This window comes from Palaemon carinicauda, unplaced genomic scaffold (assembly GCF_036898095.1).
Source record: "Palaemon carinicauda isolate YSFRI2023 unplaced genomic scaffold, ASM3689809v2 scaffold338, whole genome shotgun sequence".
Lineage (NCBI taxonomy): Eukaryota > Metazoa > Arthropoda > Malacostraca > Decapoda > Palaemonidae > Palaemon > Palaemon carinicauda.
In genome coordinates this window covers 75,001-90,870 of record NW_027171060.1, presented here as the reverse complement: position 1 = coordinate 90,870, position 15,870 = coordinate 75,001, and the positions used below count along the sequence as shown (strand labels likewise).

Here is a 15,870-nt window from a genome sequence, read left to right as displayed (position 1 = left end):
ACAAATTTCTAAGGAACAGTTACTTCATTATTTACATTTGTGGGTCTTAATTGGTTTTTTATGTAAAATTAACTTAATTTTTAGAAAAAATTGCAATAACACAATAAAAAAATCCAATTAACATAACCTATAATTATTCAGACTAGGAATTTTAAGAGGTAATAGGAATCCATTATTATTCAATATATTTGTATTCACTGACTAGTTTTCAGGCAACTAAATGAATGATTGTTATAGTTTACAATTAAATGAAAATTAGGACATTACAATCTTAATTTCAATTAGATATAGATAGGTTTGGAGATCAAGTTCAATTTAATTTTTGGGTGTTTAGAATTTACTAGTGAAAATAGCATAGAGTATTTTCAAGGGAAAGATGCATAGAATTAAAAATAAAAATAGCTTAATATGCAATGTATTTCTAAAGATTGAGAGCAAATAAAATACTTGCTACTAGCTAAATAAAAGTAGATAGTTATAATAATTAAATTCATGACTTCCAGAAATACACACTTTGATAAACTAGAAGTAATCTGATAATATCATTGTTTTAAATATTCATATTACTTATTTACTGTAACATAAAAAATTTTCTCAGTGATTGCTAGTGAAAATAGGGCATATAAATGGGGTGACCTTTGTAACACACAATCACCTAAAATTAAATAACTAGGGTCAAGTGAGCATTTCAAGATATTTATAATAATAATATTTCTCAGAGTATTTTAACAATCCAGAAAAGTTTAATGATAGACTAGCAGCTTCAGTCGAGACGATTGGTTGGTGCTCCTTTTGAAATTAGAAATTGATAAATTTAATCAACTTCTCTTCCTCGTAAACATTCAGGAATTTCTTGTAGTAAATCACTGATTATTTGCTGCCAATCTTCAAACTGATGTCAGTAGGAATGCCTCATTTTAGTGCATATTTGCAGTTCAATTTCCTGTTTTGTGCAGGAGGCTATAATACTTCCTTCCCTTTTGATGATTATAGTCTGAAAGATAAATACAAGATTTTAATTTCAAGACTACAGATGTATGAGTCTTCTTCAAATATTTTACAATGCACTTCAATGTCAAGACTATACTTGATAAAATATTCTGCATGATAAACTATAAAGAATATAAAATATTCTAATGTATTGGGTATATGGGTATAAACGTGGAAATAGCGATAGCCTAGACATGTCCATAACATTCATAACAGAAAATATTATAACCGGAAGTAAATCTCGTAAATTAGCAAGTAATACTAATAATAATAACAATAATATTAAGTCTTAAGGCCTGAAAAGGAAATGCTTCACAATAATAAAAAAAAACCTAGACTGGTAATCCACTGGTTAACAGGAAGCTCCACTAATCCTTCAATTTTCTTTGAGAGAATAAATAAACCACAATTCCTTGAATTAAACATTCTACCTTACACCACAAGGGATACCTGGTAAAACACACAATACTAATAAAACATCTATAACAAATTTACGTATTTTAGTGCTGCCTTTGACCGTGTTAATCATGAGGCCATTGTTTTCAAACTTAAACAGTTGGGAGTGGGTGGGTCATTTCTTAGCAATATTATTGATTTTTTAAGTAATAGATCTGAAAGAGTAGTTGTTGATGGGCACCATAGTGAGTATAGGAATGTGATATCCGGTGTTCCACAGGGTAGTGTTCTTGGCCCATTACTTTTCATACTATATACACATGGCATGTGGTTTGGCCTAGAAAACAAGCTTGTTGCATATGCAGATGATGCTACTCTCTTTGCATCAATTCCATCCCCTGAATGTAGATCTGGGGTTGGTGAATCCCTTAAGCGAGATTTAGCTAAAATTAGTGCATGGTGCAAATTATGGGGTATGAAGTTGAATCCTAACAAAACTCAAAGTACGATTGTAAGTAGGTCAAGGACGGTGGCTCCTCAACATCCAGTTCTCAGTATTGATAATGTTTCTTTAAATTTGTATGACTTGTAAAATTTTAGATGTGATTCTCGACAGCAAATTTACTTTTGAGAAACACATTAGGTCTGTGACTTCTTCAATTGCACAGAAAATTGGCTTATTGAGAAAGTCTTACAAGATTTTCTGTGATCAATCTATTCTGAAGAAGTGTTTTAATTCTTTGATTCTACCTTGTTTTGAGTATTGTTCTCCAGTCTGGTGTTCAGCTGCTGATTCTCATCTTAATTTGTTGGACAGAAACTTACGGTCTATTAAATTTCTTATTCCTGATCTAGATATTAATCTTTGGCACCATCGTTCAATTAGTTCATTATGCATGTTGCATAAGATTTTCCAAAACTCTGACCATCCTTTACATTCTGATCTTCCTGGACAATTCCATCCTGTTCGTAATACTAGGCAGGCAGTTAATTCTAATAGCCAGGCCTTTTCCATCATGAGGCTCAATACTACACAGTATTCTAGAAGTTTTATTCCAGCCGTGACCAAGTTGTAGAATGATCTTCCTAATCGGGTAGTTGAATCAGAAGAACTTCAGAAGTTCAAAGTTGGAGCAAATGTTTTTATGTTGACCAGGCTGACATGAGTCTTTCTATAGTTTATATGACATATCTGTTTTTAACGTTATTAATAGTTTATATAGGACATATCTGTTTTGACGCTATTACTTTTTTTTAGAATGATATTTGTTAATTTATTCTCATCATTTATTTATTTCCTTATTTCCTTTCCTCACTGGGCTATTTTTCCCTGTTGGAGCCCTTAGGCTTATAGCATCTTGCTTTTCCAACTAGGGTTGTAGATTGACTAGTAATAATAATAATAATAATAATAATAATAATAATAATAATAATAATAATAATTCTGAGCAAAAATAAGATCTACTGTCTCAGTAAAAGTTTGGGTACAATATTACTTAGTATACAAGAGTATAGCACTGGGCAAGTTAATAATTGGTGTGTTTTCACTCTTCTAAAAACAAAAAACAAAAATGATCAGCAACTTCCTAAATTTATCCCCAAACTAACTCCAGTTATCTTATCATATTAATCAATTTATCCTAGTGGATTTTTTGGTTAACCTTCAATCAATGAATCAGCTTACTCTACCCATCTTCACCACCTTATTTATCTAGCCTTAAACTATGGAAGACTTATACCGATTCACTAACCTAGTCTCGAGTATTTCTTTGATGAACTTATTCAATGTTATTTTTCACTTACTGGGTATACGTACTTCCATCCTTTTCCAGAGCTTGTAAAACCATCAATATTATAAATTCTAATGGCAATTTGCATTTTACCAAACTATACAAACCTAAGTTCCTTTTACCAAACTATACAAACTTAAGTTCCTTTTACCAAACTATACAAACTTAGAGTTCTTTAAAAGGAGTATGTTTTCAGCCTGACTTGAACTTTAAAATTCTTAGTGAGGTTTTGGTAGCTGCTGGCAGATGGTGGGAAAGCTCTGCCACTTGCCAGGACACTGAGTAGCTACTCTGACCTTCACCTAGGACTTCCAGGAGGGCTGAGTCTGGAAGTAAAACTTGAAGGATTCAGGTTTATCTAGTCAAGATAAACAATAATGACTTGAAATATGCGATTTGTTCCTACACGGATATAAAGACTCGTCCTTTAGTAGGAGACTATTCCTTAGGAAGGAAGATACCCCTATAACCATACTGACCAGCGGTATGAAGCGCTCCTTTCCAAGAGCGTAGTACCTTGTTACCACTCCCGCTCACAAACCTGTGATTTAGCTCACTTTGCTTGGAGGTAGGACTTCAAGGGGGATAGGGCTGGCGGGCAAGTTTGTATAAATAGCCAAGGTTTGTATAGTTAGGAAAAATACAAATTATCTACTAATTTGTCATTTTTTCCGTAACTGGAATACAAACCATGCTATTCATTAGGGGTGACTCACTCATTAGGAAGGTTGGATGTCCATGCCAGTGTGGCTTTTGGCTTTAACCAGGGGCTCCTTATCCGAGTATATTAGTACTCCCTGCCCTCGCTAAAACCTTGCTACGCAAGGTCCGCGGCCTACGCAAACTGTGTGTTGAGACATACAGAAGTGTGACTCTAGGTAAAGTTATTCTTAGTCTATTGTAGGAAAAAACCTGATGTAACCAAGCCTTTCCCAATACCATCTCGCCAAGGTATGGGGACGCAACAGTACTAGCTTAATACTAGGTAGACAAGGGAGCATGGTTTACCTGCAGTGGTTTGAGGTCAGCTTATGCAGAGAACCCAGGATGCTGCTTTCCACACGAGAGGGTACGATGAAGAAAAGAATAATAGCCAGTCAAATCTTTTCATTCACACAGACTAAAACTGGGTAACAGTGCCCTCAACCTTCTGCTACTTGTCCAATAAGGTGCTTGAGGTATACAACAGCTGTTGTGCAGCCACCACCAGACCGATAGAGATCGTATCGAGTTCCTGTGGGTCCCGTTTTGCAGGAGAAAGGTTGTGAAAGTCACCTGGAGCATTCACATCCTTTCTGGTAAAACCTGCTTCACAGAGTAATCTGCTTAGAAGAACCAGGGACATAGCTGTGCCCCTGACATCGTGAGTCATCATGTTGAGATGATGTTTTGGTGATCCTACTTTAGTCTCTCCCAGTGCTGATGACAAGAGAAGGGACCCGGGTGGGCTGTTGCCGTTCTCTTAAGGTAGAGTCTCATACCTTACCCTGGGTATAGTAACGGATCATCTGGATCATCCGTTACCGAGTGGAGACTTGTGTAGGATCCGTCACCTCTGGACACTGTGTCTGTCGATATACTCAGGGATGAAACAGAACATTGCCTTTCGCCCTTCTCCTTAATGGGCAATGTCGAAAGAGAGACCATGAAGTTCCTTGACTCGTATGGCTGCTGTCAGTGTGTGTAGGAACATTGTCTTCTTAAACCAGGGGAAAATTTGTTGCCTGGTGAAGTGGAACATAAGGAGATCTCTTTAGAGATCGGAGAATTTGAACCATGCTCCGAGAGGAAGGTCTCAATTCCGACTGGAGAAAGGCAAGTTGTAAGTCTGTACGAGTTAGGAAAGGTCTAGCGGTGAAAGGATGTCCCTTCCTTTCAGTTTGAAGATGAAGGATCAAGGTTGAAACTGAATAGGGGGTCTTTTCCTCTTGCATATATTCGAGGATTCTGCTATTGCTGGAATAAAGGTATAGAGTGGGGAGAGAAACTTTCACATGACACCAAACACACAAGATGTTATACTGCTAGTAGACTGATGCTGAGGAATTCCTCAGATATCTAGACAACTTTTTCGCAACTTATTGCGAAAAGCCTCTGTGGAAGAGGAGGTACTGGGTAGTCTCCTGGCGTACAATCATAGCAAAACTATAGCTTGTGGTAGGTGTCGAAGTTGGTTTGTCTGTGATGTGGAGAGGGTTCTCTTGGAGAGACTATCAAGAGCTGCAAAAGGTTTGGAAACCGTTCTGCGTAATGCAGGTGGGGTGGGGTGGAGATGGGTGGGATTGGACGGGACGGGTGGGGTGGGGTGGGGTGGAGACGGGTGGGGTGGAGACGGGTGGGATTGGGACGGGATGGGTGGGGTGGAGTGGGGCCGGGACGGGTGGGGAGGAGTGGGACGGGACGGGTGGGGAGGAGTGGGACGGGACGGGTGGGGAGGAGTGGGACGGGACGGGTGGGGAGGAGTGGGACGGGACGGGTGGGGAGGAGTGGGACGGGACGGGTGGGGAGGAGTGGGACGGGACGGGTGGGGTGGGGTGGGCCAAGGATGGGTGGGGTTGGGCCAAGTGGAACCGGGATGGGTGGGGTTGGGCCAAGTGGAACCGGGATGGGTGGGGTGGGGATGGGTGGGGTGGGACCAGGAGGGGTGTAGTGTGCTGATGATAGGGTATGGTCGACAACCTATCTCCAATAAATCTTGGAAGTCTTTGCTCGCAATTGATACGAAGGGAAACACCAACTTCCATGAAGTAATGACAGAAGATATGTGTGATGTTGGAAGCAGTAGTATCTCCTTTACATGGTACCGCAACAGACCACCCAGAGAGTCGTTCAGTCACAATGAGTAATGGCTTCCCAGGGACACAGAGAGTCGGCCGAGCAAGACTTGAAAGGCCTCGTACGGTGGTTGTCGTTCAATAAGGGTTCCTGCTGAAGGCTAGGCTGCAAACTCTCATATGATTTACAAGTTCAGTACTGGTGATGTCTTAGTTGATTCAATGCCAAAAGTCTTCCACACTTCAATGACTATCATGAAGACGGGCGAGAGTGCAACGGCAGAGGGCAGCAGGGACAACAATCATTGCTCCATAGAGAATGAGATCACCATCAGTTGAGAGATTTTCCCTTAATTTCCAGAAATGGAGTAAGAACTAGTTTAGGCTTTAACAGCTTGATGGAAATCTGGAAGTCAAACAATTCAGCTCTTGCTTCAACTAAGAACTCCTGAAGTGTCCTATCTGCATCTTGGGGTGTAGAATCTTCTTTGGTGATAACAGCATTGATATTGACAATATAACTGACGTGGGGTGGGGCTGGGCAGGGACGGGTGGGGTGTAGTATTTTGATTTTGTAATATTTTGAATTTCAGCCGACGACAAAAGTCGGGTGGAATGAAATTGAAATTTTATTATTTGAAAGGTAAATTGTTGACTTTGAAGAAAAAAAAACTTTGATCGATGTGTGAGAGAGAGAGAGAGAGAGAGAGAGAGAGAGAGAGAGAGAGAGAGAGAGAGAGAGAGAGAGAGAGAGAGAGGTAGAGGTTATGGATTTAACTGAAAACGCACCCCAACAGGAAATCGTTCATCAACTTCCGCACAATATTTTGAATATTGGTACAGGGTATTAAACAACTGATGATGGACGTATATGGGGAGACTCGCGTTCGTACAGAGAGAGAAAGAAAGAGAGAGAGAGAGAGAGAGAGAGAGAGAGAGAGAGAGAGAGAGAGAGAGAGAGAGAGAGAGAGAGAGAGAGAGAGAGTTATGGATTTAACTGAAAACGCACCCCAACAGGAAATCGTTCATCAACTTCCGCACAATATTTTGAATATTGGTACAGGGTATTAAACAACTGATGATGGACGTATATGGGGAGACTCGCGTTCGTACAGGGCAGTTCGGGTTGAATTGCTCAAACAATATAAAGGTTCGCTTTTTCGCTCCGAAATCTGATGCCTTCACCGAGCACAGGAGACTTATTTGATCTAGAAAGTGGTGCAAAATCAGCACGATTCCTATACTATAACTTTACTCCTGAAGGCACTACATCAAGATATTCTCATATTTTGAATTCTATTTTATTTTAGTGGTTCTGCCAGTATTGTAATAATGTATATTATCATTATCCATGACGGAGTCTTCCAATTGATATAGTATACAATAGAAATTTGGGATTGATAATAGTTAAAAAACCAGAATTGAGATAATTAATTGAAAAATATTAGCTTCTCGATGAACAACTAAAATTATATTAATCTGAAAAATTATCAACTTCATGAAAATCCTTGTGCTATAATTACTAAGCAATCAAAATATTTACTTCAGAAGCTACAAGAGTTAAGTCACTATTATCCTTTTTAATCAGGTTTCGTCTCATTGAACAAAAAGAAGAATAAATGATTCAAAAGAATAATTTAAACTTGAATGACAAACAACTGGAGTCCACCGGAAGAGCCTAAATGAGGACCGTCAAAAAGAAACAATTTATGATGATGACGGTGATTCTGTAAAGCCTTGAAAATGGTGATTACTAGGTTAGAACCAATGCTAGGGATGTTTGTATTATCATAGCCATGCTCCATTACTCAAGTATTTTCAACCTTTTAGCTAAAAATGCAGCAGTCTAAGGGGGTCACAGAGGCATTAGCTTTCCCTTTAGGTAAGTAAGTGACACAGCTTGTAGGGTAGGTGGTGAAGTTTATGTTAAGTCATGCACTTGTCCGTGTTTGGCGTTATAAACAGGCTCTCAATGTTAATTCTAAGGTACCTTTTTCAAACCTTGTGCAAAATGGATTGTTACTTAGAAACATACTGTAATTAAAATTTGCCCTTTGGAAACCTGCAAATCACTAACTAACTAGCAGTCGTCAATTTCTCATATCGAATTTCAGTTTCGCTAGAAATCAATGTATTATATATTTTCCTTTATTTTTACAAAAAAAAAAAAAAGGAATACTGTATCATCCTTACACTACACTGGCTATTAAAATAACGAAACAGAAACCCATTCTGTTAACAACCACTTGTAATTACCTGAAGAATTCCCCCACCTTTCTTTTAAAACATTCCAACAAAGACTGACAGAAACAATTGAAAAATTAGTCAAATGTTTCAGTAATGCATCCAAACTTTCATAGTCCAACGTTTTTAGTTTTCCTCGTTAAAAGTTCTCTTCCTAATTATTGCTAAGTTTGACTGGATCGTACTACCACTGAAGGCAACTTCTTATGGCATCCAAAAAGGAATGCATATCGACTCAAGACCTTCTCCTTGTCCCAAAATGATTGAGGTTGAAATGGACAGAATAAAGATAACTCACATAAGGACCATACCTTCTAGCTTCAGACTGGCTGGGAATCGAACCCTGGTCCAGGAAAACTAGGATGAACAGTGACATATCAATGGTCACAAAGAAAGATTCAGCCTTCCCAGGGAATAAACCCACTCCCAAAGAGGAGAGGTTTCCCAACATACTCATCCACTTCCTCACAGAACACTTCTGTATCTTTAGAAAAGATTGCAGTTTCAAGACGGCTTGCTCCGTTCTAAGAGGAGACGTAAAAGCCCGAAAAAACTTGACTCTGAATCACCATCCTTAAATAAAAGTATTTTTTGTGATGGTGTCAGAAGATCTAATGGAAGTAGTGCCGTTGTGTTTATCAGGATACATCTCTTCAAGGTCTTAACTCCTGGCGTCAAGGAAACCCAGATCACCGCCTATGTCGCCGCGTTGTACAAAGGCTAGACGCTTGATAAAAACTTTCGTGATCAAAGAGATCGGAACTAAGGCGTCCTTGATCTCGACATTCGATTCAACTAGTGTCATCACGAAGTTCGAGGTTCTCATGCTCAAGGTCATGCCTCCTGCTAGATCTTCGATGTCGCGCGTCCTGAAAGACGTGGCGCCGAGCGTCCTGAAAGACAAGGCGCTGATCGTCCTGTAAAACGTGGCGCCGAGCGTCCTGTAAGACGGGGCGCCGAGCCTCCTGGAAGGTGTGGCGCCGAGCGTCCTGTAAGACGTGGCGCCGAGAGGTTAACAGAGCAAGACGCCGAACGTCCTATAAGACGTGGCGCTAAGCGTCCTGGTATCAGTAGAGACTTGCCTTGTTGACAGGAATTCCCAATTCTTCTGATAGGTTCAAAGTTATCTGAAAATCCTTCATGAAGATCGTAAGAAAGAGCTCTGATAAGTAAATCGTCCAGATACAGGGAGGCTCTGAATAAAGTTCAATTGCAAAGCCTGCCTCTTATACTTCTCTCTGGATCTGGGAGAGAGATCTATTGGAGCTAAAACTAAAGGAGGTTTCCCTATGAAAGGAAATTGTAATCCTCCTTCAGAAGATGTACTGACCATAGGTCTGCTCCCCTCTTCTCCCAAGATTGCCAGAAGTTATGTAGTCTGGCTCTACTGCCTGAAGGCGAAAGCAGTCAGACTCTGCTTCGCCCTGTGACCAGGTTGACATGAGACTTTTAAAAGTTCATGATTTCGATGTCTCCAAGGAGAACTTTGACTTCTGAACGAAGGCATTGAGAGCAGTTACATCCAGGACTGGACAAAAGCCTCCCTCTCCCAAAAGAGACATTTGATGTTGCAAAGTCTGTTTTGCAGAGAGGTCTTATCGGAGTAACTAACAAAGGAGGTTTCACTAGGAAAAAGATTTCGCATCCATCCTTTAGAAATAGCACGGACCTCAAAGTTATCCTGCCCCATTGCCTGGATTCCTTAAGAGACTCAGCGATCCACCCAGGGGGCTGTAAAAATCTCTGTGGGGCTGCCACAAGGTCCTCGACCTTAACGTGGCTAGACCTCCACCCTTGCTATCCTGGAATACCTGATAAGGAAGCTGACTTCATAGGTTTATATGCCTCATTTACCTGCATTCCTTGAGAGACTCAGCAATCCACCCAGGGGGCTGTAAGTCTCTGTAGGGCTGCCACAAGGTCCTTGACCTTAACGTGGCTAGCCCTCCACCCTATATGACATAACTGTTTTAGACGTTAATAGTTTATATAGGACATATCTGTTTTGACGTTGTTATTGTTTTAAGAATGATCTATTGTTAAATTATTCTCATCATTTAATTATCTCTTTATTTCCTTTCCTAACTGGGCTATTTTTTTCCTATTGGAGCCCTTGGGCTTAAAGCATCTTGCTTTTCCAACTAGGGTTGTAGCTTGGCTAGAGATAATAAAAATAATCTCGTACCCAGATAGAAGATCTAGAGGCCAGGTTATTCTTTGGTCCTTCTGAGACTCCAACCAGTCTCCCATCATCCTTAAAGCTCCATTGATGATCACATGTAAATTCAGAGGGTGGCGAACGTGGAGCAACATGCATAAAATAATTTGGAAACTAATCATAAAAACTTTCATGAGTTTCTAAATCAATTGAGGGATGAAAGGAATAAGGATCTTCTCCTAATAATCTCAAATTCAACAGGAGAAAAGTGATCACCAATGTCTTCCTCTGACAAAGATCTTGTAAGAAGTGGCACCGAACGTCCTGAAAGACTAGGCGCTGAGCATCCTGAAAGACGAGGCGCCGATCGTCCTGAAAGACGTGGCGCCGATCGTCCTGAAAGACGTGGCGCCGAGCATCCTGAAAGACGTGGCGCCAATCGTCCTGAAAGACGTGGAGCCGAGCGTCCTGAAAGACTTAGCGCCGAGCGTAAAATGATCTTTATTACGCCACTCGGCGCGTTCTGTTCATCAAAGGGTTATCATGGCCGACTGGCGCTCTGGGACAAAAACCGTGTCTATGTTGGTTAGTAAGCATTATAGTATTGCTATTATCAGCAAATGTGATGCAATGCAAGACTCTAACAGCAATGTTAGTTGCTAGCTTAACGTCCAACGCTCTTTGCTTTCCCATGGCAAGGGCGAGCGTTCTTGGGAACGTCAACAGGAACGCTCGAGAGGACGTCTGCTCGTGAGCTAACGCCTCTCTTTTCCTTTGACCGATCGACATTCCTTCTCCCAGGGGTTGGGGGAACTTGGAAGAGGTCTAAAGGTAGGAAAAAAACGTCCACTGTGGTGAATAAATTCACTGCACTGATTTTGCACTGAAACTTGCACTTTTAAACTCTTACACAATAGACCATAATTAGTCCTGCCCGTTGTGAGAGATCTTTCTCTACTGCCAAGGGCTTAAATGAGAATGCAAGATCATTTCTAGTTCTTGCTATATAAAATTGTAACAAAATATTTTTTATAAAATATTACACTGATATTTTCATTGTAAAATAAATGTTTGAACACAATTACCCGGTAGTTACATATAACTATCGGTAAAGATAAATGTTATACAGGTACATACTCACCCGGTAGTTATATATAACTACCGGGAAAGTTACAGGTTAAATGATTCAAATGAATAGATATAGGAATAACATGTATATACAGTATATTTAAACAACCCTTAATTCTTAAAGGTTCTCAAAAATACTGATTTGTTATGATTAAAATAAACAGATATCGCAATAACGTATATATATATATATTTATATATATAATATATATATATGTATATATATATATATATATATATATATATATATATATATATATATATATAATATATATATATATATATATATATATATATATATATATATATATATATATATAAACAACCCTTGAATCTAAAGGGTTTCCAAAAATAGTGGATTGCTACACTTTATAATTGGAACATATATGTGAATATACGAATAATACTAGAATCCCCACATCGAAAGAAAATAAACGATATCAAGAATTGCTGGGACTGCATCGTATTTTCATGTGAACTACGCAGCGAAAATTAACAATACGCTAGTTATATTTAATCTTTGAAAATAGATCGATGATTTAAACAACGAATACTAAAAAGACAAATATTTTCTTAAAAAATAATATCTTTTTATATTAAAAGTTAAATACTTATTGTAAGTTAGACTTCCTTTTCCTTCTTTACAAGAAAAGCAAAGAAAAGAATTATGCAACACATTACGTAGTACTTTGTAGCTTACGTTACACGATTGTGACGTCATAGAGATGGTGGAACGATCTCCGCCATCATGTTTAAAGAGTAGGTTCGTAAGTTTTACAGTTGGGGGAAACAACTCCCATTCCTACCTCCTAAGATACAAACATAGTTAAAGCATTAACACTCGGTAAAAATAAAATCAAACCAACGAAGGCTAAAAATAAATTGTACATCACCAAGATAACTGTAATATACAAGTTACAGGGAGTGAAAAATCCAACATCATGCCGTTAGCGCCGGCAGAGAAGATATGAGGAATAATGGAATAGTTCCTAGGTACCTTGCTAGGGCGCACAGGTGGTACACCTGGCTATCCAATCGGCGAGATTTTTTGAAATTTCTGCCGTGCCGTCAGAGACGTAAGTGATATATATAACTACCAGGTAAGTCTTATGTTTAAAAAAGGTTAACAAAGATAAAATTACACTAAAATTCGAAATAGATTGAATTACCCTTTGGGAGACATCTTCCTGCAATAGCAGTCATACTGGAACTAAAGTGGATGAGAAACAAAATGGCTTGTAAAACAACATCCATTCAATTAAGCATAAATATTTTTAACTCCTAATTGGCCAAATAGCCAGCTAATATTTGCATCATACAAAAACCTGAAAGTTGCTTAAAGCAAAATGCAAGCAAAAGTAATCAATGGACTCAAAAAATGGGTATTAACGTTCACATTTTAGCCGATCGATGTGTAAGTTCTTATGCCTCAGCCGCCAGGCAGTATAAACCTTTAAAATATAAAGCTTTGTATTGTATAGTAAAAATTTAATAATTGTTTATGTTTTAAACAGGACTTTGTATCACGCAGTAAGTTAAGTTAGGATATAGCCTACATCCTTAATTTGATTCAATCTACAACATTGTATGTCAAGTTTGGATATATCCTCATAATTTGATTCTATCTACATCACTAAGTAACATTAGGTGGGTGTGGCGTGTCTTAGTCTGGCTAGGTAATGATCCTGCATCCTAGGTTAGGTTAAGATTAGTATATATTCCTGTAATTTAGACACATGAGAATGTAGGCAAAGACAGTAAATCGTGTTTGAACATATGAGGCAGTCCCGTTTTTTCTTTATATAATAGGCAGTAATGCTTTGAAAGGGTTGTCTTAAACTTTATGTCTAGACCATGTTTTTAGATGTATATGTTGTACAGTAGTTTAATGGAAGTTCACATCAGGATGGACACATCTAACTTGATTCAACTTGTATTTTCTTAGATGTCACTAAATGGAAGAGGAGTTCAGGCTTGCCAGGTCAGGCTCTGGTGCCTACATTAAGACAATCCCTATTATTCTCGAAGTACTCGTATACAAGATCGATTTAGTTTTTGCAATATTACATAATTAGCAATGAATGTTGACGTAAAAGATATCTAAAAATTCATGTACCATCTCCAGTTCCTCATCGGGGCATTGCATTCAATGTGTGCACAACCCTAACTTAAAATTACAATTTCTCATGCGGGTCTTCCAAAATGTGGGAGTTGTGATGCATACGTAAGACTTATTTGGTGGTTCAGGCCTATTTACAAGATTTCATGACTATTGTTCTTTTTTTTTTTTAAGGACCCAACACACTGAACAAATTACCTGTAGAACAAACCAACGGGAGACGGTAAAATTATACAACAGTGCAATAAATGGTTAGTAAAAACAGAGACTGGTTTTAAAAGTATTTTTTGGTGTTTTGAGCGTTTTTGATAATGATCCCGGAGGGTTGACGGCCATAAGTGAAATGCTATGGCTTTGCACATGGTATCGTCATTAATTACGTTCGAGACACCTTAAAATATACAGTGAACTAGTCTAATTGTATTGATATTTGAATTAACTTTTTAAAACTTTGTTACCATCAGTCATAAAAAAAAGTCATAATGAAAAAAAAAGTTACAGTAATCACAACCGAGTATAATAAACACACTGGAGCTTTTGTTTGCCAAGACTTCCGGATGCATGGAAAACGGGATATTTTTCCATCTTATTTTCTACGTAGTCATTCATAGTATTGATCATCCTACAAATACCTCCTTAATTAAATATGATAATTTGCTGATTTTTGCTCTGCCGTATCCTCGTTTCGCTCACGATTAAACATTTATCTCATTGCTCCTATGTTCTGGCAAACGGAACATGCTTCGCTGTGTGTTAACCTCGTGAATACACATTTAACAAAGGGGCGTGGTGTAGCTTCGTGCTAGTACCTCTGTTCTAACATTAAATTGGCTTTTGTTTCTAATGATCAGACTAAATATAACAAACACATTCTTACCCTAACCTTATATTAAGATAAATACAATAAGAGCTATAACTATATCATATTCCAATATTGAAAACAAATGAATATGTTTAAAATATAAAATGCTAGGCCCTTTATTCTTTTCGAACAATAACTTGCAACAGAAGCACCACCTGTCAAATGTTTTTTTCTGAATTAAGGTCGATTCACACGACCCGTTTTCTTTCCGACAGGCTGGGGGGTGGCTAACCGCCGTCGAAATGTTGTACATTCACACGAGGCGTTCCGTATCTGTTTACCCGCGCGCTGTTTTCATTGTTTACCGAGACACTGTCACGTGAAGACCGAGTAAATTACGATAATTTTGACACTTTAAAATGTTGGTTAACTGTGTTGATAAAATAAGTTATGCAACTTCATTATACTTTATGCACCATGCCAAGAATATTAAAATCCACCTGTTTTATTTAATGCCTCTACAGTCATTTTCCATATGTCTTCTTTATGTAAATTATTTCTATACATCTTGTTTGCCATGTCTAACATCTCCTCATACCCTTGAAAAAGTTCAATTAACCTCTCATACATGGTGTCAACAACCACCTAACTAATTTTTATGACTATACTATGAGGAAAATACGAGGTTGTAGGTCACGAAACGAACAGGTACGATACAGGTCCTCGTTAACACGAAACAACATCAACCCGTTGGTTGGGACGGATGGCTAACGGCCGTCACACCGGCCGAGGTTTCTTGGGAAGGAAGCCGAGCCGACTCGGACGGCTGACGTCCGAGGGCCGCCATTTGCCCGACGGGTCGTGTGAAGTTGCATTTGAATACACGTAAGAAACCTAGACAACGCTTAACCGCCGGCGAGCCTGTCGGAAAGAAAACGGGTCGTGTGAATCGGCCTTTACCGGGTGGAAGGAGGCTCCTGTATGTGCTGGCAGCAAAAAAGGCATTTTTTCAATAAAATCTGTAGCTTCGTTAATGGAGGTTTCCGTTAGTAGTGTATGGGATTCAAAATGGCATATTTGCAAAAATCTATTCAATTATGTAAGTTTCATATTCCTAACTAATATTGCACTGTTCTATAATGAAACCCCTGAGGGTAATTAGGTGACAATCATAATAGCTACCAGAATTCCGATTTAAACAAAAAAAAAATGTGGCACACCACATTTAACCACTTTACACAGTCCAATCGGGTATTAGCAAAAAACTCATATTGTTACCCATTTCTACTAGTTGAGCGTCATATAAAAGTTAAGATACCAACCAATATTACTCAGTCCTAGCTATTTGAGACTAGTCAAAATGGTCTGTAACTTAAAACCTAGTGATGGTTTGTCGATTACTATCGATTGTAGGCACCTCACAGTATCCTAGCAGTCAATTTAATTTGATGATTTGAAATAAAAATATA

The 15,870-nt window shown here is 38.6% G+C and overlaps 1 long non-coding RNA gene across 1 annotated transcript in view; it reads right to left on the bottom strand.

Moving 5' to 3' along the window:
- Positions 1 to 869: 869 nt before the first annotated feature.
- LOC137636595 (uncharacterized) overlaps positions 870 to 15,870 on the bottom strand; it is a 15,498-nt gene continuing 497 nt past the window's right edge. Inside the window, exon 2 of the long non-coding RNA XR_011043161.1 lies at positions 870 to 994. This is a non-coding gene — a long non-coding RNA (uncharacterized lncRNA). The remainder of the gene's footprint in view (positions 995 to 15,870) is intronic.